This window comes from Trichechus manatus, unplaced genomic scaffold (assembly GCF_000243295.1).
Source record: "Trichechus manatus latirostris isolate Lorelei unplaced genomic scaffold, TriManLat1.0 scaffold00386, whole genome shotgun sequence".
Lineage (NCBI taxonomy): Eukaryota > Metazoa > Chordata > Mammalia > Sirenia > Trichechidae > Trichechus > Trichechus manatus.
Window position 1 is genome coordinate 115,183 of NW_004444322.1, and position 26,547 is coordinate 141,729.

At 39.6% G+C, this 26,547-nt stretch overlaps 2 protein-coding genes across 3 annotated transcripts in view; one reads left to right on the plus strand and one right to left on the minus strand.

Annotated features, from left to right (window-relative positions):
- LOC101346890 (zinc finger protein 420) overlaps positions 1-6,683 on the minus strand; it is a 106,647-nt gene extending 99,964 nt beyond the window's left edge. Inside the window, exon 1 of one of the 2 annotated variants that reach the window (XM_023725739.1) lies at positions 6,574-6,683. The gene's annotated coding sequence lies outside the window, so the exon portion shown is untranslated. Of the gene's footprint in view, positions 1-1,966; positions 1,998-6,573 lie in introns of those variants that run through there. The other variant, XM_023725740.1, reaches the window with a different exon arrangement.
- Positions 1-26,547, plus strand: part of ZFP30 (ZFP30 zinc finger protein) — a 221,162-nt gene that overhangs the window by 47,804 nt on the left and 146,811 nt on the right. The window lies entirely within an intron of this gene.

A 26,547-nucleotide genomic window follows, 5' to 3' on the forward strand; every position in this document is an offset into this window, starting at 1 on the left:
TCCCTGAAGACAGGCTCCTCTTGGCCCTCTCAGGACAGGCTTCTTTCAGTCCTCTCAGGATAGGCTCCTCTTGGCCCTACTCTCTGTTACCACTGACTCTGCCATAGGGCCCCTTCTGGGCCTGTCACCACCAGCTCTGCCACTGGGCCCCTTCTGGAACTATCACTGTCTTCAGTGTTAACAGCCCTTGACCAGTGTTACAGCTCTTCTAGGATGTTCCTTGCCTTCTTTCTCTCTCTTCTCTCATGCCTTTTCTCCTTTGTACTTCTTCCTGTCTCTAAAACCTCTGTGGGGCTGGCAGCTTATATACACAACTTCTGTCAATTTCAAGGCAGCCCCCCCAGCAGGGCCACAAACTGAACAATCCCCTCTCAGTAGGCCACAGACACTTCATTTGCATAGTAGGCTAAAGTCACCTGATTTTCATAGCCCATAGTCACTTCATTTGTATAGTCTATAGACCAGTCCCTGCAAGGTGCATACCAATTGTAGTTCAGGCTGCAGCCCAGGACCACACGAAAAGTATCAAACCAAGTTGTTTACAGCTTACCCAGGAAATGTCAATCAACCTGGACAAAAGTAACAAACCATCTGGGGTAGAAAACTAGGGCAAAGGTAACTCCTCATGGTATAGGGGAAAAATCACTCAAGGTGTTTTTCCAAAGAGTCAATAAAAAAGGCCACATAAAAGAACTCATTTCACAACCAACACCAACTATTTGCTCTCAAATTGTGCTAGAGGTCCTATCAGTTATAGTTTTAAAAAATGGTATAAATAGAAAAGGAAGAGAAAAAACATTTTACATAGAGAGCAAAATTGTCTATCTAGGAATCCAATATTATCCACTGAAAAGCTACTAAATATTTCTGTAAGGGTACTATCAATTTACAGAAGTCAACATTTTGTCATATATATACATGGGGAAAAAAGAAAAGGAGAAAAAAATCCTATGGCTAATTCATTGCATAAGAGCCCCTGTGTATGCAAGAAACAGCAGAATTCGATCTATTCCTCTGAAATGAAAATTGTTGAATAATGCATATAAATGCTTGAAATATATGAAAATATAAAATCAAAAGTATGAGAAAGCATTAACCATTCAGAAAATGTCATAGAGCAAAATATTTCCATTCATAATGCCAAGAAAATTTATAAAGTACCGAGGAAATTACTTAACAAGAAATGTGTAAGAACTTCAAAGAAAAACCGATGGAACTTTACAAAAGGACTTAAAGACAAATATAGCATGTTCAAAGACAGAGAGATTCAATATTGTAAATATGTAAATGGGACATCAGATTTCCTGAAAAACACCAAGAAATGCTGGATAAAACAGGACAAACATCCTTTTAAAAGCATGGCCAAGCTTAAAAGAAATTCAGAATGTTCACAGAGGACACAGTGAAGTGGGAAATAGAAACTAGACAGGTAAACATGCTCTGAAGCCACAATTACCCTTGAGAGTATGATCTGACAAAAATGGTCTGACAAAATCCAGGAGACAAGGCCATGAGCCCTCAAAAAGTCAGAGATTAGAACTGAATCTCTTCACAAAATTGGAACTATCTGAGAACTACAATTTAGAGAAAGGGGGAAAAAATCCATCTGACTGCAAAAGAAAACAACAAGGAATGTTTCAGACTTGGCCTGGACTCTCAATGAAAAGGAGAAAAAAATCCTATGGATAATTCATTATTACATATTGCATGCAAGTAACACCCAGAAATAGACTTATTCCCCAGAAACTCATATTGTTGAATAACACATACAATATAAATGCTTGAACTATATGAAAATATAAAATAGAAAATATGAGAAAGGGACCATGTAGAAGCAAAAAGAAAAGACAGATCTGAGAGATGGAGTAAATACCAATTTCTGTAAAAGAAATAATATAATCAATTGTACTAAAATCCTAAAGAAAAAATCTTAAAAGCAGCCAAAGAGAAAATACAGATTACTTACAAAAAGAACAACAATGAGACAGATGGCAGACTTCTCAAGAGCAACAACAGAAGCCAGAAGACAGTGGAATAATATCTTCAAAGAGCTGAGAAAAAAATAATTGTCAATATATAATTTTATGCCCAGTTAAATCATCAGACAAGAATGACAGTGCAACAAGGTTATTTTACAATAGCAACTAAAATAAAAACTGAGGGCATTTACTAGCAATAGGCCTTCACTAACGTATTTCACGATAAATAAAACGATTCTAAAAGAAAGACATGATGGGAGAGGAATAAAAGACAAAACAAAATGCGTTGCTATCAAGTAAATTCAGATTCATGGCGACCCCATGTGTTACAGAGTAGAACTGTTTTCCATAGGGTTTAGTTGGCTGTAAACTTAATGGAAGCAGATTGCCAGGTCTTTCTTCCTTGGTGCTGCTGGATGGGTTCAAACCACCAAGCTTTTAGGTTAGCAGTTGAGTGCAAACTGTTTAAGGAATACTGTGCAAATAAAAAGGATAATCGTGAACAAATCTAAGCAAACTTTATCATTATAAAATAAAAATACTCTTCATTTTGGGGGTTAAAAAAGGAAACAGAACTAAAATACAAAACAACAATAATAAGATAGATGGGAGACACTGATCAAAGTTAAAGCATTCTAAGATCCTTATATTGTGCTGGGGGAAGGTAGACAGTAACTTTAGACTGTTAAATTAAGAATGTATTTGGCTAGTGACACCAACATAATAATCATAATGATTACATGACCAAAACAAGCAGAAATACCCCCAAAATATTTAAACTCACCCATAATCACAGGGATATGTTAATTTTTAATCTATAAATTGACAAAAATAGTTTTAAGTGATACTATCCAATGTTGGTAAAAGCGTAGAGAAAGAAGTACAGTCATACACTGCTTGTACTCTCTTGACAAGAATTTTGTAACAATGAAATACATATTTGACATTGAGATGTCAATCTCTCATATCTCTATGGAACCTTGACTCACTGCCACAACTGTCATCAATTTATTTCATGGTGGACACTATACTTTATGTATTTTTCAACGTGTTGACCATAAAATCCTTGGTGGTGATGGTGGTGCAGAGCAGGTAGTTTACTGCAAGATTTCTGTGAGGCAGTATGCAAATCAAATATTGTAGCCCACTGCATAAATAGTGTTGCATTAAATATGTACGTTTTCAAATACTATTATAATTAATAAAATCTATAAAATTTCATTTGCGTTAAAGTGAATTATGTGGACATCATAAAATTTTAAGGGTAGCCATTAAAATTATACAAATAGTGTATATCTTCCAAATTAAACAAGGGGGGGGAAATGGAATTTTTAAAAAATCATTCAACTCAAATAAGGAAAGAGATTTTAAAAAGAAGCATAAAAGATAAAAAGAGTAAATGGAAAGCATAAAATAGGAGAGAAATAAACTCAAACATATTGCAATAACAATTAAATGAGGTGAACCCACAAATTTATAAGAAACAGATTCTCAAATAACATCAAATTTCAGTGGTTACCAAACATTTCTGAACATTTGAACAATAATAATGATATCTAGTTCCCATGTCCAGAGATTGTGATTTAATTGGTCTTAGGTGTGTCCTGGGCACTGATATTTTTTTTTAAAGACCTCCAGCTATTTCTAAAGTGCATACAAGTTTAGAAACCACTCCCACATTGTTTGCCGAAGTGGTTATACCAATTGATACTTTCATCAGTAGGCTATAGAGCACTTAAAAAAACAAAACAACTACCTTCACTGAAATATTATTCACATACCTACACTTCATTCATTAAAATGTTCAATTCAATGGTTTTTACTATATTCACAGTTATGCAACAATCACCACAACCTAGTTTTACAACATTTTTATCACCCCAAGAAGAAACCTTGTGCCTACTAGCTGTCAATCCCCATTCCCCTACTCTGCACCCACTCCTTTGCCTCCCCCAGACCTAGGCAACCACGAATGTACCGTCTCTAGATTTGCCTATTTTAGCCATTTCACATAAGTGAGATCATACAGTCTGTAGTCCTTTGTGACTGGCTGCTTTCCCTTAGCTTAAGTAAAGGTTCATCCATGTTGTAGCATGTATCAGAACTTCATTCCTTCTTATTGCTGACTAATACTGAGCTATAACAATATACCACATTTTATCCATTCAACAGTTGGACATTCGGGGTTTCATTTTTTGCCTACTGTGAATAATGAGATATAGAGCACTTCTACCTCCAAAGGCTGCCAACATTTGGAGTGTCAGACTTCTTATTTGTTGCCAATCTAGACTGATAGCTGACACTGACTTGGCTCTGACTCATGCTGAACTTATGTACAAGAGAATGAAACCCTGCCTGGTCCTGCGTCCTCCTCACAATCACTGGCATGTTTGAGTCCATCATTTCAGCTATTGTGCTGATCCATCTCACCGAGGGGTCTCCCTTGCCCTCAGTGGACCTCTGCTTAACCAAACATGATGTTCTCTTCCAGTAATTGGTCCCTCCTGATGACACATCCAAAGCAAGCAAGTTGGACAACGTTCTGTTGTGATCCATAAGGTTTTCACTGGCTAATTTTCAGAAGTAGATCGCCAGGACTTTCTTCCTAATCTGTCTTAGTCTGAAAATGCTGCTAAAACCTATACACCATGGGTGATCCTGCTGATACTTGAAATACCAGTGGCATAGCGTCCAATGTCATAGCAACATGCAAGTCACCATAGTATGAGAAACTGACAGGTGGTGGTTTGCCAATCTAGGAGGAGTGACTTAATTATCTCCCTGTGGTTTTAATTTGTGCTTCCTGACTGCTAATGAGGTCAAGCACCTTTTCGAATGTGTAGTGGGTATTTGCATTTCCTTTTCGTTGAACTGCCTATGAATGCCTTTCAACCATGTTTTCAAATGGGTTATGTATCTTTTTTTTATCAATCTGTAGAAGCTTTGTATAGTCTGGACGCTAATTTCATTGTCGGCTATATGCGCTGCAAATATCTTCACCCAATTCATGGCTTGTCTTTTTTACTTTCTTTTAATGATATCTTTCAATAAAGAGAATAATTTTCATGTAGTCAAATTTACCAATATTTCATCCTTAAAACTTTTTTTAACATGAGGTTTACTCTGAGCAGTTATTCTATACGCATGTAGGGAGACCATTTTGATTCCAGAGAAAGCAAATGGCTTGAAGAAGCTAGGTACAATGAGGCTTATAAAAAGAGAAAGGAGAAATATAGAAGATCAACCATTGGCTAATCTTAATATGACTGATCAACCCTGTCCTCCCTCCTTTACTAAGATCAAACTGGTATCAGGTCACACGATGGCCTCCAGCCCTCCACCCAGTGTCTTTTGAAATTCAAATTTAGTAAGCTTGGCTTCCAACCCGGAAGACTAGCAACTCCGGGTGAAAGAAAAGCCACTGACAGGATCAATCCTGGTCCGGATCATCCTTAGAACTTTCGGTGTCTTGTTTGTGAAATCTTTATTCACCCCAGAGTTGTAAAGATATTCCCGTATACAGTCTTCGAAAAGTTGCTAAAGAGAAAAACTAGTAACAGACATCTTACTTTTATTTTAAGGTTTTTCTTATCCACAAAACCAAATGTTAACCAGCAGAAGCCTGCCATAAACTGTCTATAGCAATATGTATGTCTTATCCTGCTAGAAACGGATAGCCAACAAAGCATTTTCTCCTAATTTAAATCTCAAAAAGCCTCATGGCTGCAGGCCAGAAGTAACCTGATATCAGCTGATCTCAGTGAAGGGAGAAGGCAGGGCTCAATCAATCATGTTAAGATTAGGCAATGATTGATTTTCTATATTTCTCCCTCCTTTTCTCTTTATAAGCCCCACTGTACTTAGCTTCTTCAAGCCATCTGCTTTTTCTGAAATCAAAATGACCTCCCTATATGCATACAGAATAAACCTATGTTCACGTTTTGGTGAATTTTGATTATTTTTTAACAAAGTGTTGCCTTTTGCATTTCAGTCTTTTAGTATGATGACCTTTTGGTTAGCAGCTGAGCGCTTCAACTCTTTGCACCACCCAGGGATTCCACTTCAGCTATTATTTCATCACATATTTTATCTCCTCTGCTCAGATGTATGCTAAATCTTTTCATCTCATCCTTCTACCTCTTAATCTTTCTCTCCTGCTTTCCATCTCCTAGCTTTGGTGTGCTGGATTCCCATTAATTTCTTCAGATATGTCCTGCAGTTCACTAATTCTCACCATAACTGTGCTAAACCATAAGTAATGAGAAAATTACTTATTAAGGTTGTAATTGATATAGCCTCTGTCCCGTATTATTTTGCTACAAGAAAAAAAAAACCGTGTTTAAACCTTCAAATATTAAATTTCAATGATTATTTTTGAAAAAGAACTAAACAGAACCTTTAGAAATGCTCTATTTGGTTCTCTTTCAAATCTGCTCATTTATGAAAATCTCTCATTGCTTGCCATTTTTTTAATTTAATTAGTTTATTTCTTTTAACATTTCCCAGGCAAACAGTTTATATCTACATCCGATAATTCCAGTATCTGAAGTTTTCGGCCATGTAAATCTTTTTCTTTAGATTGTCTATCACTCACCTGTGACCTGTTTCCTGGTGGGTTTGCTCACCTTCTGTTGAGTCTAACGTGTGAGAATTCTAAAGTCCTCTTCTTTCCTCCCGAGAGGACTTGCATTTGCTTCAGCCATAAGTCAGAAGGCATCACCTTAGAGAATAAAATGTCAAATTGCTTCTTCTACTGCCTAACTCTGTCTTTATTTCTGACTAGTTTATCACACATCCTTCTCCTGACGATGTTCCTACATCTGTTCCTCCTACAAACCAAGTTCATGCCTACCCCAAGGGCTTTATACTTACTACCCTATCTGCCTGGATACTGACAATAGAAGGGTAGAATATAACCCTAACTTACACGTTCTAGATCAGCACAGAATGTTCAACCATAAGATGATGCACATTATTGGTATTCGTCAATAATGGGTTCCCGGGGAAGATTCCTGATCACTCTGGCCACAGCCCCTTATTGTATTCCCAATTGTAAACAGCTCACAAAGCAGGAGCTCTTGCCATGTACTAAGACTGAGCCTAGTCAAGACCAGCTCCTAACTTGTAACCAGGAAATGCAGATCTAAAGAGAGGTTCAGAGTTTCCTTATGTGTGATTTCATTTAATATCCTTCTCTATCTTATCAAATCAGAGAATTTGCTTTTGTTCCATTGTGGGTTCCCCTGGCACAAAATATGCCCTCAATAAATGTATTTATTTACATTGAATGAACACATTTTTAAGAATAGAGACAATTACATAAATTTAAATAAATAAAAACAATCTGGAAAGAAATTTACATAAAAGGTTGTCACTAGGGAAGAAGAAGAGCCCTTCCCTCCACTGAAGGATGATAATAAAAGGCCAACAGGAGAGGAAGAAGTAGTGATCAGGTGGGCTCTCTTAGGGGGATCGTGCTAAAAAGCTCTTGCTTTTCAAGTCTTAGATCTTTTTTCCACACAAGCTGGGTCCTTCAGGGAGTGTGCCAACCAGTAACTTTAATAAAACCTTCAGAGGAAAGAAGGCTGAAGGGGCAAGAGGCATTATATTCCAGTGACTTGAGGAGCACAGGGAATAAAGTGATCATCTAGGTGGGAAAATTAGTTACTAAGGTTTTAACTGACATAAGCTCTGTCCCATATCATTCTGCTACAGGAGAAACAAGAAACTTTTATCAGACAATCACAGGTTCTTCCCGAGCCATTTTTCAAATAAAAGGAGATTCCGGCATATTCATTCAAGGTAAAGTGCAAACTTCCTAAAATGTAATATTCAACCACAAAGCACTTACAAGAGAATGTGTCTGTGGTATGTAATAGATTGTGTTCACTTGAGTTACGAGTGGAATGTAATGATCCAGTCTATTGCTATATAAATGATAAAAGCTCTTCTGATAGTCAAAAAAACCATAGATTTCTACACTTTTATTTTGTTATTGGTGATTGGGCCTGTGAATTATTTACAGTACCTCTAAGCAGATTTAAAGGAGCCCTGGTGGCGCAGTGGTTAATGTGCTTGGCTGCTAACCAAAAGGCTGGCAGTTCAAACCCACCAGCCGCTCCGCAGGAGAAAGATGTGGCAGCCAGCTTCTGGAAAGATTTACAGCCTTGGAAACCCTATGGGGCAGTTTTACCCTGTCCTGTAGGGTCGCTATGAGTCGGAATCGACTCGACGGCAGTGGTGGATTAAGCAGATTTAAGCCATGGCATTCTCAATCACCTCATATACATGTGAAAGCTGGACAATAAATAAGGAAGACAGAAGAAGAATTGATGTATTTGAATTATGGTGTTGGCGAAGAACACTGAATATACCATGGACTGCCAGAAGAACGAACAAATCTGTCTCGACAGATGTACAGCCAGAATACTTAGAGGGGAGGATGGCGGGACTTCGTCTCATGTAGTTTGGACATGTTGTCAGGAGGGACCAGGCCCTGGAGAAGGACATCATGGTTGGTAAAGTAGAGGGTCAGCAAAAAAGAGGAAGACCCTCAATGAGATAGACTGACACGGTGGCTACAACAATGGGCTCAAACATAACAATGACTGTGAGAACTGTGTGGGACTAGGCAGTTTTTCCTTCTGTTGTACATAGGGTTGCTATGAGTTAGAACCAACTCGACAGCACCTAACAACAACAAGAAGATTTATACTGTAAGAATGCATAGCCTTGTTTTTCTGACAATATTCCAAGTGTCTCAGAATTCAAATCTAGCTCTTTGATCATCAAGGAAGATGGGTAATTATAAGGCAATGTTAAGGCTTTTTGAAGGATGGAGAAAATAAAGATGTCCTATGAAGCTACCTGTGTCTACTTGCAGTAATTTCAAACCATACCTTTGAGAACAAGAAATTGAGTTCATTACTTAAAAAGCCACCTTGAAATAAAATAAGAGAAAACACTATTCCAAAGGTAGATTCTGAAATACTAGGTAAGGTCTCCTTACCTAGTGACACCAAGTTGCTATAGTTCTCCAGCATGACATCTCTATACAAATCCCTTTGAGCAGAGTCCAGGCATTCCCACTCTTCCTGAGAGAAGTCAATGGCAACATCCTTGAACATCAAAGAACTCTGAAACAACAAATACAATATTAGTTGTGGAAATAAAGAATATTTTTTAAACAGAAGGGGAGATGATAGAGGGTACTACACGATGGGGTAACAAAGCAAAAAGGCTGGAAAGCCTCTGGATGAGAGACAGTAAAGAAGTTAGTATTTCTGAAGTGCCAACATGTTCCTGATTATTCCTGTTGCTGCAGACATTTCCTGCATATAGAATATCTCACTATGCACACATGTCTTGGAATTAATAAAATAAATGACATGTCTCGATTAAAAAAAGCATACATAAGCAGCCTATTATCTTGTATATCATACATTCTCAATAAATGTGAGTTTCTCTCTTCTCTATTTAAGGGATGAAAAATTTGGGAAATCTTTCTATGAAATCTTATAAAATGTCTGTCTTATAAAATAGGATTTGTATAAAATTAAAGACTTTACCAAAGCCTCAGGTTCATCTTTATATCAGAATATTACATTATAAGTATTTTTCTTCTCACAAATAATTTAGTATATATTTTTATTACTGGCTATAGATTAGCTCCATATAATGAATGTATCTGAATTAATAATTGTTCACATTTGACCATTTTAGGTTACATAAAAATATTTCAGTATTTGTTAGTTCTAGGAGTTTGTAATTCTTAACAACTCATTATGTGAGTGACGATCTTTCTTAGTTACTATTCATCACTCCTAAATGTAACTTATCCTTGTTCTAAGCAATAGAAGTGTAGAAACTATAATCCTAAATTACACATTCTAGAACAGTACATAATGTTCAACCATAAAATTATCCATTATTACTGGTATTCACCAAATATGGGTCCCCTGGGAAGATTCCTGATCTCTCTGTCCTTAGCCCCTTATCATGTTATTATGTTGTCAATCTCAAAAAGCTCACAAAGCATGCGTTCTTGCCAATTCCTTTCTTGTCTAAACAGGAAACTTAGATCTAAAGAGAAGTTCAAAGTTTTCTTACATGTGATTCCATTTAACATCTTTCTCTGTCTTATCGAATCAGGGAATTTGCTTTTTTTCTATTAGTTCTAGTCAAAGACGTTGAGTGGACTGTTTAATCGATATGTGACTCTAGCTAAGACAGATGCACTTAGGGAAGATACTATCACTTACAAGGTAGTAAGGAGGGTCAGAATGAGACAAATTGGGGATACATTCCTGTGTAGGGCTCAGTTAGGAAGGAAGTTTCAGGAATAATGAATACAAACACACACACTCTGAAAAAGCTGACTATTTAAAGAAGGCATGAGGGAACACCAATTCACCTGAGCCATGATTTTTAGAGCTGCAGGAGCTCATCAGTCCTCTTCTGGGTTCCTATCTCAGAGAAGCACAAAATCTCGAAAAGGCAGAGCTGGGCAGGAGAAAACAAGAAATATGAGAGTAGGCTTTTTGAAAGAAACCAAATGATTAAGAAAGAATTATCTTTGTTGCCCTCTTCCTGACTTTTGTTCTCACCTCCAACCCTAAAATATACACTAAGCAGGGAGACCAGCGAGAGTATAAAAGATACATAGGTGGTAGCCCTTAGCCCAATCTCAATGCTCTCCATATACCAAAAAATAAATACATAAATATAGCAACTTCTCTACCATTTCTGAAGTGAAACTTATAGATCACATGACACATCTACATACATTATGCCGAAAGTAAATTAAGATAATGAGCAACGGTTATATTTCAATATATTAGTCATCATACACAACTACCTTAGAAGGCATAAATAAATCATTAAATGCTTACAACTACTTATAATGAATAAATTTAGACTTATAAAATGACAATATTTAACTAAATATTGCTGATACCTTTCCTATGTGTATAGAATCAACGGAAATATATTATCTCCAAATGGAGATTGTTGTTAAGTATTTGACATTGGCAAATCAAATATCAGAAGTGGTGTTGTGGGATTCTGGAAAGATGGAGGTGTAAATAGACCATGGTTCTGGCGGGACTTCATCTTACGTACTTTGTATGTGTTATCAGGAGGGACCAGTCCCTGGAGAAGGACATCATCCTTGGTAAAGTAGAGGGTCAGCGAAAAAGAGGAAGACCCTCAACAAGATGGATTCACACATTGGCTGCAACAGTGGGCTCAAGCATAACAACGATTGTGAGGATGGCGCAGGACCAGGCAGTGTTTCGTTCTGTTGTACATAGGGTCGCTATGAGTCGGAATGACTCTACGGCACCTAACAACAACAGTTACAAAACAAAATTAATTCAAAATGAAAAGAAATACCTAAGAACCAAAAGCAAAAGGAAACAAACTTATCTGTGTATAAGCTCGGCAGCTTAAATACATCAAGGAAGTGATTATTTCAAGGGACTTTAAAATACAGTAATTTGGCACGGAGAGGCATTGATAGTTCAGCAGTAGAATTCTTGACTCCTTGTGGAAGACCTGGCTATGATTCCTAGCCAATACACCTCATGTGCAGCCACCACCCATCTGTCAGTGGTAGACTGTGTGTTGCTATGATGCTGAACAGGTTTTGGCAGAGATTCCAGACTAAGAGGGACTGGGAAGAAAGGCCTGGTGATCTTTTTCCAAAAATCAGCCAATGACAACCCTGTGGACTACAATGGTCTGATCCATAGCCAATCATGGGGATGGTGTAGTGTTTTATTCTTTTGTGCATGGGGTCACCATGGGTCAGGGGTCAACTCAATGATGGCAGCTAATAACAATTTGACAAGAGACACCTAGTGTGATATCTGAAACTATTATAGATATACATATATTAATGAGAATAAAGCAAGTAGGCAATTATCTTAATATTAGGAATGAAGATTTTCAGAGTACAAAAACAGAATACAAATATAAAATCAAAGACATTAAGAAAAACTCTATAATCTTTCAATTCAATTGCAAATATCAGTATAAACTCAGGTTTTATTTTTCTCCTTCAAAAAAAAAAAAGTGTTTAACCAGCTCTGTAAAGGCATATAAGCAATGAAAACCAGGAGTAATATGAAGTCCTACTACTATGACTATGGCTTCTTAAGTCCACTTCCCACTAAAAGGAACCAGGCTCCACGGAGAGGCGGCTGCTTTCATATTTAAGACAGAAAATGTACAAGATGAGCTTAGAACATCTTGTTATACCAGAAAGTCAGGAATCTACCAAGACTATTGGGATCATGACAAAAGGACTCAAGAGCTAAAGTGGAAGAAGCAAAGAGGTTCCCACTGGCCATAGATGAGACAATCTAAGTATTAATAAAACCAGTAACTGCTATGGATTGAAACATATCAAATATGTTTAAATTCATGAGTTCATAGTGATAATTTCAAAAGTAAAAAAAAAAAACAGGTTAAATGTTGGAAGATGCTGGAAAATGAGAGAAAAATCAAGCTTTTAATGAAGACACTGATGAAAGGTTGACTCCTTTTATAGAAGCATTCCAGTTAATAAATGCAGAAGAAATGAGAGAATTAGAATATTATTTTGTAGCCCCTGACAAAATAAAGGATTTAGGTAAAGATGATCAACGGGTGCCACCAAACCAAACCCACTGCCACTGAGTTGATTCCAACTCATACCAACTCTATAGTACAAGGTAGAACTGCCCCATAGGGTTTCCAAGGCTGTAAATCTTTAAGGAAGCAGACTGCCACATCTTTCTCCTGTCAATGGGTGGTAGTACCACATAAAAAGAAACAACCAAACATTATGTGATTTACAGAGGTACAAACCACCATGTAGGAAGGATTAATGCAAAACAAACAAACAAAATCTGGAACCTGATCAAACCTCTAAAATTAAATGGTTAAGCATTCAGCTGCTAACAGAAAGGTTGGTAGTTTGAGTCCACCCAGAAGCACCTTGGAAGAAAGGCCTGGTGATCTACTGCTAAAAAATCAGCCACTGAAAACCCTATGGAGCACAGTCCTTCTCTGACACACATGGGATCACCAGAGTAGGAGTCAACTCCACAGCAACTGTTTTTTTGTTTGTTTTACAAGAAATACAGGAAGAAAGGAGCATGTTAAATGATACCACAGGTATGCAATCAACAAAACTCATAATGTGGATAACTCTACAAGAAAATTCTGTTTCTATAACAAATAAACTGTAAGAAAAGAAAAAGGGTAAGTGGAAGAACCTATAGATTAAAGATAGATTTAAGAAACATTACCCGTTGATGTCGAGTCAATTCTGGTCTGACTCATAGCGGCCCTATAGGACAGAGTAGAACTGCCCCATAGGGTTTCCAAGGAGTGGCTGGTGGATTTGAACTGCCGACCATCACTCTATTAAAATAAACAGACATAGTTTGGATGTTGATTCTAACAAATCCTAAAAAAATATTTATGGACAATGGAGGCAATTTGAACGACTGGCTATTTCATGATGCTAAGAGAGTATTGAGCTTTTTGTCTGTTTGTTCTTTAGCAGTGATGACATTGTGGTTATGCTTTTTTTAAAAAAAAATAGAAAGTTCTTATACTTTAGAGATACACATTAAAATACTTATGGATGAAGTTGCATATCTTGGATTTACTCCGAAATAATACATTGGGTATAGAGTGCTACCTTTTAATTAAGAATGGAAAGAACAAAAAAGACATACATACACACATACATACAAATACACACACATAAACATATGTATCATTTAAAAGGAAAATACAAGAATAAACAAAGAAGAAGTATGTAGTTTTCTATAGAAGGAAGAAGGAAATGGGGCGGAGGGGATAGGAATGTATGCTCGACTTCTCTGAACGCACCTTGTTATGTAGTTTTGATTTTGGAACCATGTAAATGTTTTATGTAATTTTATAACAAAATTAAATCAAAGCCGGAGAAAAACAATCCCTAGAAGTGGAAAGCACAATGAAACAAATGAGCCTGTGTTTGAAGCTGGTGGCTTAACTGCATGACAGGTGTTATTTTGGGTGACTCTGTTATTGTTGTTAGCTGCCATCAAGTCTACTCTGACTCCTGCAGTCCTGTGTCATCCGCACGATTGCCAGCATGTTCTCGAGTCCATCGTTGTGGACATTGTGCCAATCCATCTTACTAAAGGTCTCCCATACCCTCGCTGGCCCTCTATTTTACCAAACATGATGTCCTCCTTCAGCGACTGATCCCTCCTGATGATGAGCCCAAAGCAAGTGGGCTGGACAGTGTTCTGTTGTGATCTATAAGGTTTTCACTGGCTAATTTTCAGATGTAGATCCCCAGACCTTTCTTTTAAGTCTGTGTTAGTCTGGAAGCTCCACTGAAACCTGTCCACTATGGGTGACCTTGCTGTATTTGAAATGCTGGTGACATAGCTTCCAGCATCATAGCAACACGCAAGCCACCACGGTACAACTATCTGACGGACGAATGGTGGTAGGTGGTTTAAAACACAGTAATTTGATTACAGATCCCTAGTGAATTATACCTTGTTGACCAAAAGAACCTCAAGAAGTAGTATTGACTATTTTCTTTATTCGTATGGTTAATAAAAAGACTAGTATTATTACCTCAAAACTCCTTTTCTTTCTCTCAGTTAATGAAAAAGAAGGCAGAAAAGAAGAAAAGATGAACGAAGAATGGATGTGGCATATATAAAACAAAAGCAAAATGACAGATTTGAAGCGAATCATATCAATAATCACACGAAATATAAATAGTCTAAATACTCAATCAAAACACAGAGATTGTCAAATTCGATAAAAATGCAACATCCAACTATATGCTGCCTACAAGAAACACACTTTAAATATCAGAACACAAATAGGTTAAAAATAAAAGGATAGAAAAAGATATACATGCTAACATTAATAAAAAGAAAGCTGAAGTGGTTACATAAAATATTAGGCAAAGTAGATGTTCAAGGGAAAGACTATTACCAGAAATATAGAAAATCATTTCATAATAATAAAAGGATTGGTTCACATAATCTAAAACATTTATGCACCTAATAATAGAGCTTCAAAATATATGAAGTAGAAAATGATAGAAACAGCAAAGAGAAATAGATAAATCCACAATTATAGCTGGAGATATCAATACCCTCTCTCAATAACTGATAAAACAAGTAGATAGAAAGTCAGTAAGGATACAGAAATTTTAAACAGCACTATCAGGGTTGCATCCTTTCACCATACTTATTCAATCTGTATGCTGAGCAAATAATCTGAGAAGCTGGACTATATGAAGAATATCACATCAGGATTATTGGAAGACTCATTAACAACCTTTGATATGCAGATGACACAAGCTTGCTTGCTGAAAGTGAAGAGGACTTGAAGCACTTACTATGAAGATCAAAGACTACAGCCCTCAGTATGGATTACACCTCAATATAAAGGAAACAAAGATCCTCACAACTGGACCAATAAGCAACATCATGATAAACAGAGAAAAGACTGACGTAGAGGATTTCATTTTACTTGGATCCATAATTACGCCATGGAAGTAGCAGTCAGGAAATCAAACAACGCATTGCACGGGGCAAATCAGCTGCAAAAGACCTCTTTAAAGTGTTAAAAGGCAAAGATGTCACTTTGAGGACTAAGGTGCACCTGACCCAAGCTATGGTGTTTTCAGTCACCTCCTATGCATGTGAAAACTGAACAGTGAATAAGGAAGACCAAAGAAGAATTGATGTCTTTGAGTTATGGTGTTATCGAAGAATACTGAATATACCATGAGCTGCTAGGAGAATGAACAAACCTGTCTTGAAGAAATACAGCCAGAATGCTCCTTGGAAGCGAGGATGGCGAAACTTTGTCGCACATACTTTGGACATGTTATGAGGAGGGACCAGTCCCTGGAGAAGGACATCATGCTTGGTAAAGTAGACGGTCAGCAAAAAAGAGGAAGACCCTCAATGAGATGGATTGACAAAGTGGCTGCAACAATGGGCTCAAACAGAGCAACAACTGTGAATATGGCGCAGGACTGGGCAGTGTTTCATTCTGTTGTATGTAGGGTTGCTCTGAGTTGGAACTGACTCGCTGGCGTTTAACAACAACAATATCCACCTACTTGACCTAGTTGATATTTATGGAACAGTCCCCCCAACAACAGCAAAATACACATTCTTTTCAAGTACATACAGATAATTTACTAAGATAGACCACATTCTGGGCCATAAAACAAATCTCAATAAATTTAAAAGGATTCAATTCATACAGGTGTATTCTCTGAATACAATGAAATTAAATTAAAAATCAATAACAAAAAGATCTCTGGAAGATCCCCAAAATAACACACATCTAAATAACGCCAGTCAAAACACAAATCAAAAGGCAAATTAGAAAGGATTTTGAACTGAAGTCAGAATAAGTGAAACAAGATTGGCAAATGATAACTTTTGAAGCTGGGCATATGAAGGTTCACTATATTTATGTTTACATTTGAAATTTCAATAAAAAGCTAAAAAACAGAATGCTGTCACATCAGAAACAATAGAACAGAACTCTCCTTTTTAAACCCATGAATCTCAAATCCATCCTTCCTCAATTCAACTGCTATTTGAAAGGATCTGTCACAACTACACGTTTTTCTTGCTCCCAGCCTACAAAAAAAAAAAAAAAAAAAATGCCTTGCCTCTGCATCATTTGAGAAAGCTTAGGTGGGAAATTTCAAAAGCTAAACAAAGATTCCTATGTCCTGAAAAGCAAAGGCACTTCAGTGAACAAAGAGGAAACACCTATTCACCTTGGACTTTGCTTCTGAATGTGTGACAGCCATTCTTTCTTCCTCTGGGCTCTACTCTCAGAGAAAGAAAATGAAATCATAGGATACTAGGCCTTTCTTGGCACATACTCTAAATTAGAACACATCTTCTTCCTCCACTCCTACAACATATGCCTCATTTAACATAGAGGAAAGTCAGAAGGAACAGTCCCGTACCTTCTGTACCAGAAAGAAGGGCCAAGGTCACAGCTGTCTTAGGCTAGAGTCTATTTCTGGATTCAAGACATCCACTGGAGATAGAGCCCTGAAGTGGAGTGGTTCTGAAGTGTGTGGCTGGCTCCTACAGCACTCCCTCCAGAAGTATTCCCATTCCTGGGACTACATTACATTTCCAAGTGGCCTGTCTTGAAGATGCTATCAATCCTAAAATTCTCATCTGAAGACGTGGTCTGTGTCTTGGAAATAACTCCTATTCTTCATTCAGGGGCTCAAATTTCTGACTTCTTTCCTTCCAGCCATATCTCTACATCCAAGCCCCTAAAGCCTGTAAGGTGAGAAGGCAGGAGGAAACATTAGGGAACGTACAGCTACAGTCACAGGGTGAACTGAGGATGGATACGGAAATGAAGCAACACAGGGCATGGGTAAATGGGGGGATGGCGGCGGGGGGAATGGCGAGGGTTAGCCACTGTGGTCAAAACAGGAAGAATTCAAGTCCTTCAAAGGAGTACGCAGCCACATGGGACTCATGATCCACAGACAGACTCAGCCCTAGAATGAACTCTAAAAATACCAAATTGAAAGTTTACCTCTGTACCGTAAGGTCACAGAGTATAAAAAGTTATATAAATGACCACACAAAGTCACACACAATCACATTTCCACAGTCACAAAGTCGGAGTCACAATCGCCGAGTTAATGCTACACTGTCAGATCATCCAATCATATACAGGATATACACAGTCACACAACCACTTCCAAGTACCCTGTCAGGGCCACAAAAGGCCACAAACACCGTTTCACGGCGGCACTTTTACGCACTTCACACAGTCACAAGCAAACTCCAGTCATGAAAACGACACACACAATCCCAAGTCACACAAAAACCCCAGCCATATCATGGCACACGCACAGACAAACCAGCCAAGTACCAGGTCAAGGAAACAGTCACAAACACCCTGTCACAGCAGCATGCACCTCAAAGTCATAGGCAAAACTCCAATCATACCTACAATACCAGTCACATATATAACGTCCGAGCGACAGGAGCACATTCAAACAGCACTGTTAACACACCTCACGAACAAACCCCAGTCAAACACGCGGTACACACAATCACACAGGCACACAGCACACCCAAGCAGCCGATCAGGTAACCACAGAGTCACAAACACCCTGTAACAGCAGTAGTGAACAAACCACACTGACATAAACGCTCGCACACAAACCCACAGGCGCACACGCCCCGTCGCCCCGCACAGTCCGTGAGACCAGGCAGGCTGTCTCACACACAAAACCACACCAGACGCGGCCGCACATGCAATCCCGGGGATCCTTCCCTCCGCGCGTCTCCGCCCGGGCACTCCAGACACCCTCACCTCAACGGAGGGTGCAGTTCAGGCTCCAGCATCCGGCGCCTAGCGTCCGAGCCCGACTCCGGGTCCGCCAGTCCCGCGGGTTGCTGAGCCAAGCTGCTCCACAGAGGCGGCCCTCTCCACAAGCGAGGTCCCCAAATCTCGCGAATAAACGGAAATGAAGCCGCGCTCCTTGTCTGGTAGCTCTGGGAAAAGTAATCCAACGCCTGGAAGGCCGTGGCGGACGCCAGGATGCTGGGACGCCCAGTCACTTACCCTCGCTCGCCCTAGCCCCTCCGCCCGGCGGCTCCAACCCTCCGGCCCCAGCGACCGCGCCCCGCAGGCTTCTGGGAGGGCCGGCCCGCGCTCAGTGCGCAGGCGTCGGGTGCCAGCGGCTCGCGCGGCAGGACCTGAGGCGGCTCGGGGTGAGTCGCCTCAGGGTCTCGCCAGGATCCGGAGGAAGTGAGACCCATAGGCTGGGAAGGCGTGGGAGGGGACCGAGGGTGAGGGACAACGAAGGATGTTGTCGGGCGGACTGGGAATCTCAGTGCTCGAGTGTGTGCCTGTATTTCTGTGTACGTTCCTTCATGCTGTCGGGTATAAGATGATTTTTACTTGGAGCCGCATAGGAATGGGATTTTAGGACTATGGGATTGTCTGACAGAGCAAGGGGCCTCTGCTATTGTGGTTGGTTTGTGAAGGATACTTACCAAAACAAAAAACAAAAAAAACCCGTTGCCGTCCAGTCGATTCCGACTCATAGAGACCCTATCGGGCAGGGTGGAACTACCCCTAAAAAGTTTCCAGGGAGCGCAGGGTGGATGCAAACTGCCGACTTTTTGGTTAGCACTATGCCACCAGGGTTTCGGAAGGATCCTTGACTGTATGTATATGTGGTTTTGTGTCCATAATTGAGTGTGGTTGCGTGACTTTGTGGTGATCTGTGCTTTCCTTGTGGCTGTATTTCAGGGTGTGCTGGGCGTTCCCACCAGTAAATGAGCCTGTGTTGCATGATCATGTGTGACTGTGGAAAAAGATGGTTAAGTTTCTTTTCTTGAACATTAATTTGATGATCTGGAGGGAGAGAGAAAGGTAGTCAATTTACCTGGCAAAGAATTTAGACATGATTTTTCTATTGGATCAAATATTTGTATTATGGAGAAGAATGCAAAATCATTGTAATTTTTTTTTTTTTTTTTTTTTAAGAAAGACGATTTCAAAGCCAGTTCCCCCAAAAGTAAGCATTCATTCTCTTCTCCTGTTAGGGGGATGTTCGGGGTAAGAGGCTGTGGATTAAATAGCTTTATACTTGGAGAAAGGAGCCCTGGTGGCGCAATGGTTAAAAGCTAGGCTGCTCACCAGAAGGTCTGTTAGAACCCACCAACACTCTGCTCAGCCAGGGAAAAGACCTGGCGATCTGTTTCCATAAAGATTACAACCTAGGAAACCCTGTGAGGCAGTTCCACTCTATCATATAGGGTTGCCATGAGTCAGCATCTACTGACAGCACACAGCATACATGGAGAAGAAAGAGTGAATTATAGCAGAGCCCAACGTTTCCTAAATTCTAGGTCTGACACATGTCCCCATTTTCTGATGAGCAACCCTTAGCTCACGGAGAAACGACCTTAAGGCTGGATTGCCTGGACTTGTCTTCACTTCCTTCAAGGCTGTGTGGCCTTTTATTTGTTTATTTTAATATTCAGAAACTTGTGAACTTGCAGCACACAGGAGATAGAGTTATAATTTCATGAATCTTCCAAGGGAAAAAAGAAATAATAAAACCTACTCTGACTTTCAGGACTGTATACCGAGTACTTTTATGTTCTCCCAGTAATACAACTGAAGTAGCAACTTTGGTGACCAGGATCTTGAGTGAATGAACCTGTGTGCATGATTGGGTATAAAAAAAAAACCCAAACCTGATGCCATCAAGTAAATTCTGATTCACAGTGACCCTGTAGGACAGAGTAGAACTGCCCCATAGGGTTTCCAAAGAGTGGCTGGTGGATTCAGATTCGAACTGCTAACCTTTTGGTTAGCAGCCGAGTTCTTAACCACTGTACCACCAGGGCTCCATGATTGCGTATGGCTGTATGAAATGAAGATGATCAAGTGTCACTGACTTAGGATGAGCCAAGTAGAGCAAGAATTTTGCTGTTGTTTCTCTTTATTGTTGTAAAATATATATTACAAAATACCATTTTAACCAATTTTTAGTATACAAATCACTGACTAATTACATTCACCATGTAGTGCAACGATCGCCGCTGTTTCCAAAAGTTTTGCATCACCCCAGACAGAAAGTCAGTATCCCTTTGTCATGGATTGAATTGTCCCCCCAAAATATGTGTCAACTTGGCTAGGCCATGATTCCCCATGTTGTGTGGTTGTCTTCTATTTTGTGATTGATGTAATTTTCCTATGTGTTGTAAATCCTGATCTCTGCCTGTGGTTAATGAGGCAAGATTAGATTATGTTAAAGAGGAATAGGGTGGGATGTAACACCCTTACTCAGGTCACATCCCTGATCCGATGTAAAGCGAGTTTCCCTGGGCTATGGCCTGCGTCATCTTTTACCTTACAAGAGATGAAAGGAAAGCGAGCAGAAAGTGGGGGACCTTATACCACCAAGAAACAAGAGCCAGGAGAATAGCATGTCCTTTGGACCTGGGGTCCATGTGCTGAGAAGCTCCTCCACCAGGGGAAGATTGATGACAAGGACCTTCCTCCAGAGCTGACAGAGAGAGAAAGCCTTCTCTGCAGCTGACACCCTGAATTTGGACTTGTGAAAGAATAAATTTCTCTTTATTAAAGCCATCCACTTGTGGTATTTCTGTTACAGCAGCACTAGATGACAAAGACATGCTTGAAGCAGTAACTCCCCACCTTAACCTTCCTCTAGCCCCTGGTAACCATGCATAAAATTTTGTCTATTCATTTGCCTATTCGAGATATTTAGTATAAGTAGGATCATACAATATTTGACCTTTGGTGTCTGACTTATTTTACATAACATAATATTTTCAAGGGTCATCCATGTGGTAGCATGTATCAGAACTCCATTGCTCTTGATGGTTGAATAATATACCATTGTATGTATATGCCACAGTTTGTTTATCCATTCATCTGTTGATGGACATTTGGGTTGTTTCCACCTTTTGGCTATTGTGAATAATGCTTCAATGAACATTGGTACACAAGTATCAGTTTGAGTCTCTGCTTTCAATTATTTTGGGTATATACCTAGGAGTGGATTTACTGTGTCATATAGTTATTTTATGTTTAACTTTTTAAGGAACTGTCCAATTGTTTTCCACAGTGGCTGCACCATTTTACATTCCCACCAGCAATGAATGAGGGTTCCATATCCTCTTCAACACTTGTTATTTTCCATTTTCTGATAATACCCATCCTAGTGAGTGCTGCAAACAGTTAACATGCTCGGCTGCTAACCAGAATTTTGGAGGTTCAAGTCCACCTAGAGGCACCTCAGAAGAAAGGCCTGGCAATCTACTTCTGAAAAAAATCAGCCATTGAAAACCCTGTGGAGCACAGTTCTACTCTGAAACACATGGGGTCTCCATGGGTTGGTGTCAGCTCAGTGACAACTGGCTTACTAGGTGTAAAATGGTATCTCATTGTGGTTTTGATCTGTAGAGTGGGTTTTATTTTTTAAAGATGACATGCTGGTTTGAAGTTGGACAGCATGCAGTGATGTCAAGTCACATCTGTATGAGTCTGGGTTATCTCCTTTGGCTTGTAAATAGTTGTGATGATAAAAATGTATGTATAAATTTTTGTATGGGAAAAACAAGTTGTGATGAATGCTTACAAGAAAAAGTAGACTATTGTTTAAAAGTGAAAAACCGGAATTGTTAACCTGTGCAGTGTGATGGATTGCTTTTATATGACCTTTCTTGCCATGTTCTTGTAACTCCCACCAAATGACTGGCTGGGACTGTGCAAATAAGGTGCTTGTGTGGCCCACCAAGGGGATTAGACAGCTTGCTAATAATGCAAATAAGGTGCATGGCACCCTTGTGGGAGTGGGACCATGCAAATAAGGTGTATGGAGCCCTAACAAGGGGATTGGTCAGTTTTGCCATCCTGCTAGGCTTAAATGAGCCATCCCAGAGGCAGACGGGGGACCTCACTACCAAGAAGAAAAGACAGGAGCAGAGTGCATCCTTTGGACCTGGGATCACTGCACTCAGAACCTCTTAGACCCAGGAGACAGAGAGAGAGAGCTGTAACACCAAAGATGGCAAGAAGCAGCAGCAGAGAAACGGCGGCAGCAGAACCAGGAGACCAGTGCTAAGTGGCACGGTGGGCTTCCTGGCCCTCAGAGCAAGGCGGTTATAGTGAGTGTGTGCTAGGAGTGGAGCATGTCCTTTGGACCCTGCATTGACAGCCTCCTAGACCCAAGAGAAAGAGAGAGAGAAAGCTGTAACACCGGAGACGGCGAGAAGCAGTGACAGAGAAACAGTGGCAGCAGAGGCACCAGAACCAGGAGACCAGCAGCAGACGGCACAGTGGGTTTTCCAGCCCATGGAAAGAGAGTGCTGAGCACCTTCGGGCAGGAGGCTTGCTGGTGGAGTGGGGTGCCTCTGGGCACTTGGCAGAGCTAGGCTTGTAGGCCAAAGGAAGAATCTGCTCAAGAGTAAGCTGAAGACATAGCACTTCATCACTAAATACTTCACGATGTATCTCTGAAGAAAAAAAGTCGTTCTCCTGCATAACCTCAATACTATCAATACACATAAGAAATTTAACATTTAGTCACAATGTTCTCTAAAATACATTCCATATGCAAATTTCCCCAATTGTTCACCAAATGTCCTATATGGCTGTTTTTAAAATTGATCCAGGATCTCTAAGTCACCCATTGCATTGGGTAGTCATATCTTTTTAGTTTCTTTAATCTAGAAAAATATTCCCCTGCCTATTTTTGTCTTTCATGGTGACATTTTTGAAGAGTTGTAGAGTCTAGAACACTGATATTGTAGAATGAAAAACATTCTGAAATTGTTTGATTGCTTTGTCATGATTAAAACCAAATCAAAACAAACCTGTTGCCGTGGTGTAAAAATGGCATGGGGGCATTGTCTGACCACCTCTAACTTCACAAGGGCAAAGGAGAAGGAAGATCAACAGCCCAAGGCTGATTCCTGTGAGGCAGAGGTCAGACATGCCTCCATCATCCAACCTTTTTACCAACTCTGTCACCAGCTGTCCCCTCCACAGCACTCTGTATTTCTTTGCTGAGTTTGATAATTCATTGCAATGGCCACAGAGAACTCACAATAGTCACAGTTAATGGGCTTATTAGGGAAGTAACAGTTTACAACTCAGGTTCAGGAATGCTAAGGATATAGTTCTTCCATCAGGACACCCTCTTCTCAGCTGTTCCCACAGGCACACATCCCTCTGGACCATCGGCCTCTGCCCTGCTCGGGCAAGTGTTACAAAGCTCTTTTAGTTCTGCCAGTAAGTGCCCAGAGACACCCTACTCTGCTAGTAAGCCTTGGCCCTAAGGTGCTCAGCTCTAGCTCTGTGGGTCGGCAAACCTAGCTGCAAGTGCCCAGAGGCACCCTACTCCGCCAGCAAGCCTTCTGCCCAGAGGTACTCAGCTTTCTCGCTCTGTGGGCTGGGAAGCCCACTATGGCATCTCCTGCCAGTCTCTTCTGCAGGTCTCTCCTGCCGCCATTTCTCTGCCACCATGTCTCACCATCTTCAGTGTTACAGCTCTCTCTCTCTGTCTCCTTGTTCCAGGAGCTTCTCAGTGCAGGTATCCCGGCTCCAAATGACGTGTACCACTCCTAGCTCTTCTTTCTTGATTGTGGTGAGATCCTTTCCTTCCACCTCTGGGATGGCTCATTTTAAGCCTAGGAGAATGACAAAACTGAACAATCCCTTCATTAGGGTTCCAGATGCCTTATTTGTATAGCCCCACCCACTCATTTGGTAGGAGTTACAAAACCTGTGGCTGGGAGGGCCATATTAAGTAATTCATTGCACTGCATATGGAGTTGATTCTGACTCACAGTAACCCCATTTGTTTCACAGAGTAGAACTGTCCATAGGGTGTTCTTGGCTATAATCTTGAAGCAGATTGCCAGACCTGTCTTCCACAGTGCCACTGGGTAGATTCGAACTGCCAACCTTTATGTTAGTAGTTGAGTGCAAACCATTTGCACCACCAAGAACCTTGTTATGATTAAGTTCAGCTTAAATATATTTAGCAACAATAGTATAGATGGTAGTGTGCTCTTTCTATTGTATCATATCAAGAAGCACATAATTTCAGTTTGATCCATTATTAGTGATACAAAATTTGATCACTTTCGTTCAAGTGATGTGTACACCTGTTGTATTTTTGTGGTAAAAGATACCTTTCTTGTAGTTAAGAAATAATCTGATGGAGATACTTTGAGACTATTTTACATATCGTTTTTTACTTAATGGTTTAATATCAATTGCTGATCCTTGCCTAAATCAGTTATTAAATAAGGGGCTGCAGAATTGTGATTTAGAAAAATTTGAAAGCCTCTAGTACACCAACACTGTCATCTTTATTTGTCTATTATTCATAAAAACATTTATGAGATATATTATGTGCATAGTATCCTAGGCACAATAGAATTTTTTCTTCTTTTTAAAAATAATTTATTTGTTGTTGAAAATATACACAGCAGAACATACAGCGATTCAACAATTTCTACATCTACAATTGAGTGACATTGATTACAGTCTTAAGTTATGCAACCATTCTCATGCTCCTTTTTCAAGTTATTTATCTGCCATTAACATAAACTCAGTGCCCTCTAAGCTTCCCATCTAACCTTTCCAGTTGCTGTTGTCAATTTGATCCCATATAGATAGTTATTTAAAAGTACACAATGCTCCAGGCAGGCATTCTTTACTAATTAAGCTAAACTATTGTTTGGTTTAAAGAAGACTTCAGGGGATATTTTTGGCTTAAGGTTTAAAGATTATCTCAGGGCAGTAGTTTCAGGGATTCATCCAGCCTCCATGGCTCCAGAAAGTCTGGAGTCCCTGAGCATTTGAAATTGTTTCACATTTCCTCCCTTTTGATGAGGATTCTTCTATAGAATTTTTTATCAAGACGTTCAGTAATTGTAGCTGGGCACCATCCAGTTCTTCTGATCCCATGGCAAAGAGGGTAGTTGTTCATGGAATCAGCCATGTATTCTATTTACTCCTCCTATTTCTGACTCCTTTTCCTCTGTTGCTTCAGGACAATAGAGACCAATTATTGTACCTTGGATGGAAGCTTGCAAGCTTTTAAGACCCCAAGCACTATACGGTGAACTAGGAGGTAGAACAGAAGCACTGAACACAATATTAGGCCAATTCATTGGGATACCCCATAAAACTATGACACTAAACCTCAAGACCATGAAACCAAATCCCATGCTGTGTTTGTAGTACATAAGCAGCGTTAGCAGCTGCTTTTTTGTTGTTGGAAATAATATATATCACGCATTTGCCAAATCAACTTTTTACAAGTGTACAACTTACTGCAATCACATTCATCAGCTGCGTAACCCTTACACTTAATCAGTGCAAATTTTCCATACCATAAACAGAAACTCAGTACTCCATAAGCAATAACTCCCACTTGCCTCCTCCTTTCTGATTTGGGTACTTTTAATTTCTTTTGCTTGTCTTCTTGTTTTGGCTAGGACTTCTAGTTCAATATTGAATACTAGTGACAAGAGCAGGCACCCTTGTCTTGTTCCTGATTTCAAGGGGAAAGCTCTCAATCTTTCTCCTTTAAATAATGTTGGCTTTTGGTTTTTCATATGTGCCCTTAATCATACTGAGGAACTTGCCTTGTATTCCAGTCTTGTTGAGGTTTTTCATCAAGAAAGGGTATTGGATTTTATCAAATGCCTTTGCTGCATCCATAGAGAAGATTATGTGGTTCTTTTCATTTGTTCTATTGATGTGAGTATTACATCAATTGATTTTCTAATGTTGAACCGTCTCTGTATTCCTAGAATAAATCCCATTTAGTCATGGTGTATGACTCTTAATATGCCGTTGGATTCTGTTTGCTAGTATTTTGTTGAGGATGTTTGCATCTGTAGTCATAAGATCTATTGGCCTGTAGTTTACTTGGGGCTTCTTCTTCTTGTTTTGCTATCAGGGTTATGTTTGCTTCATAGAATGA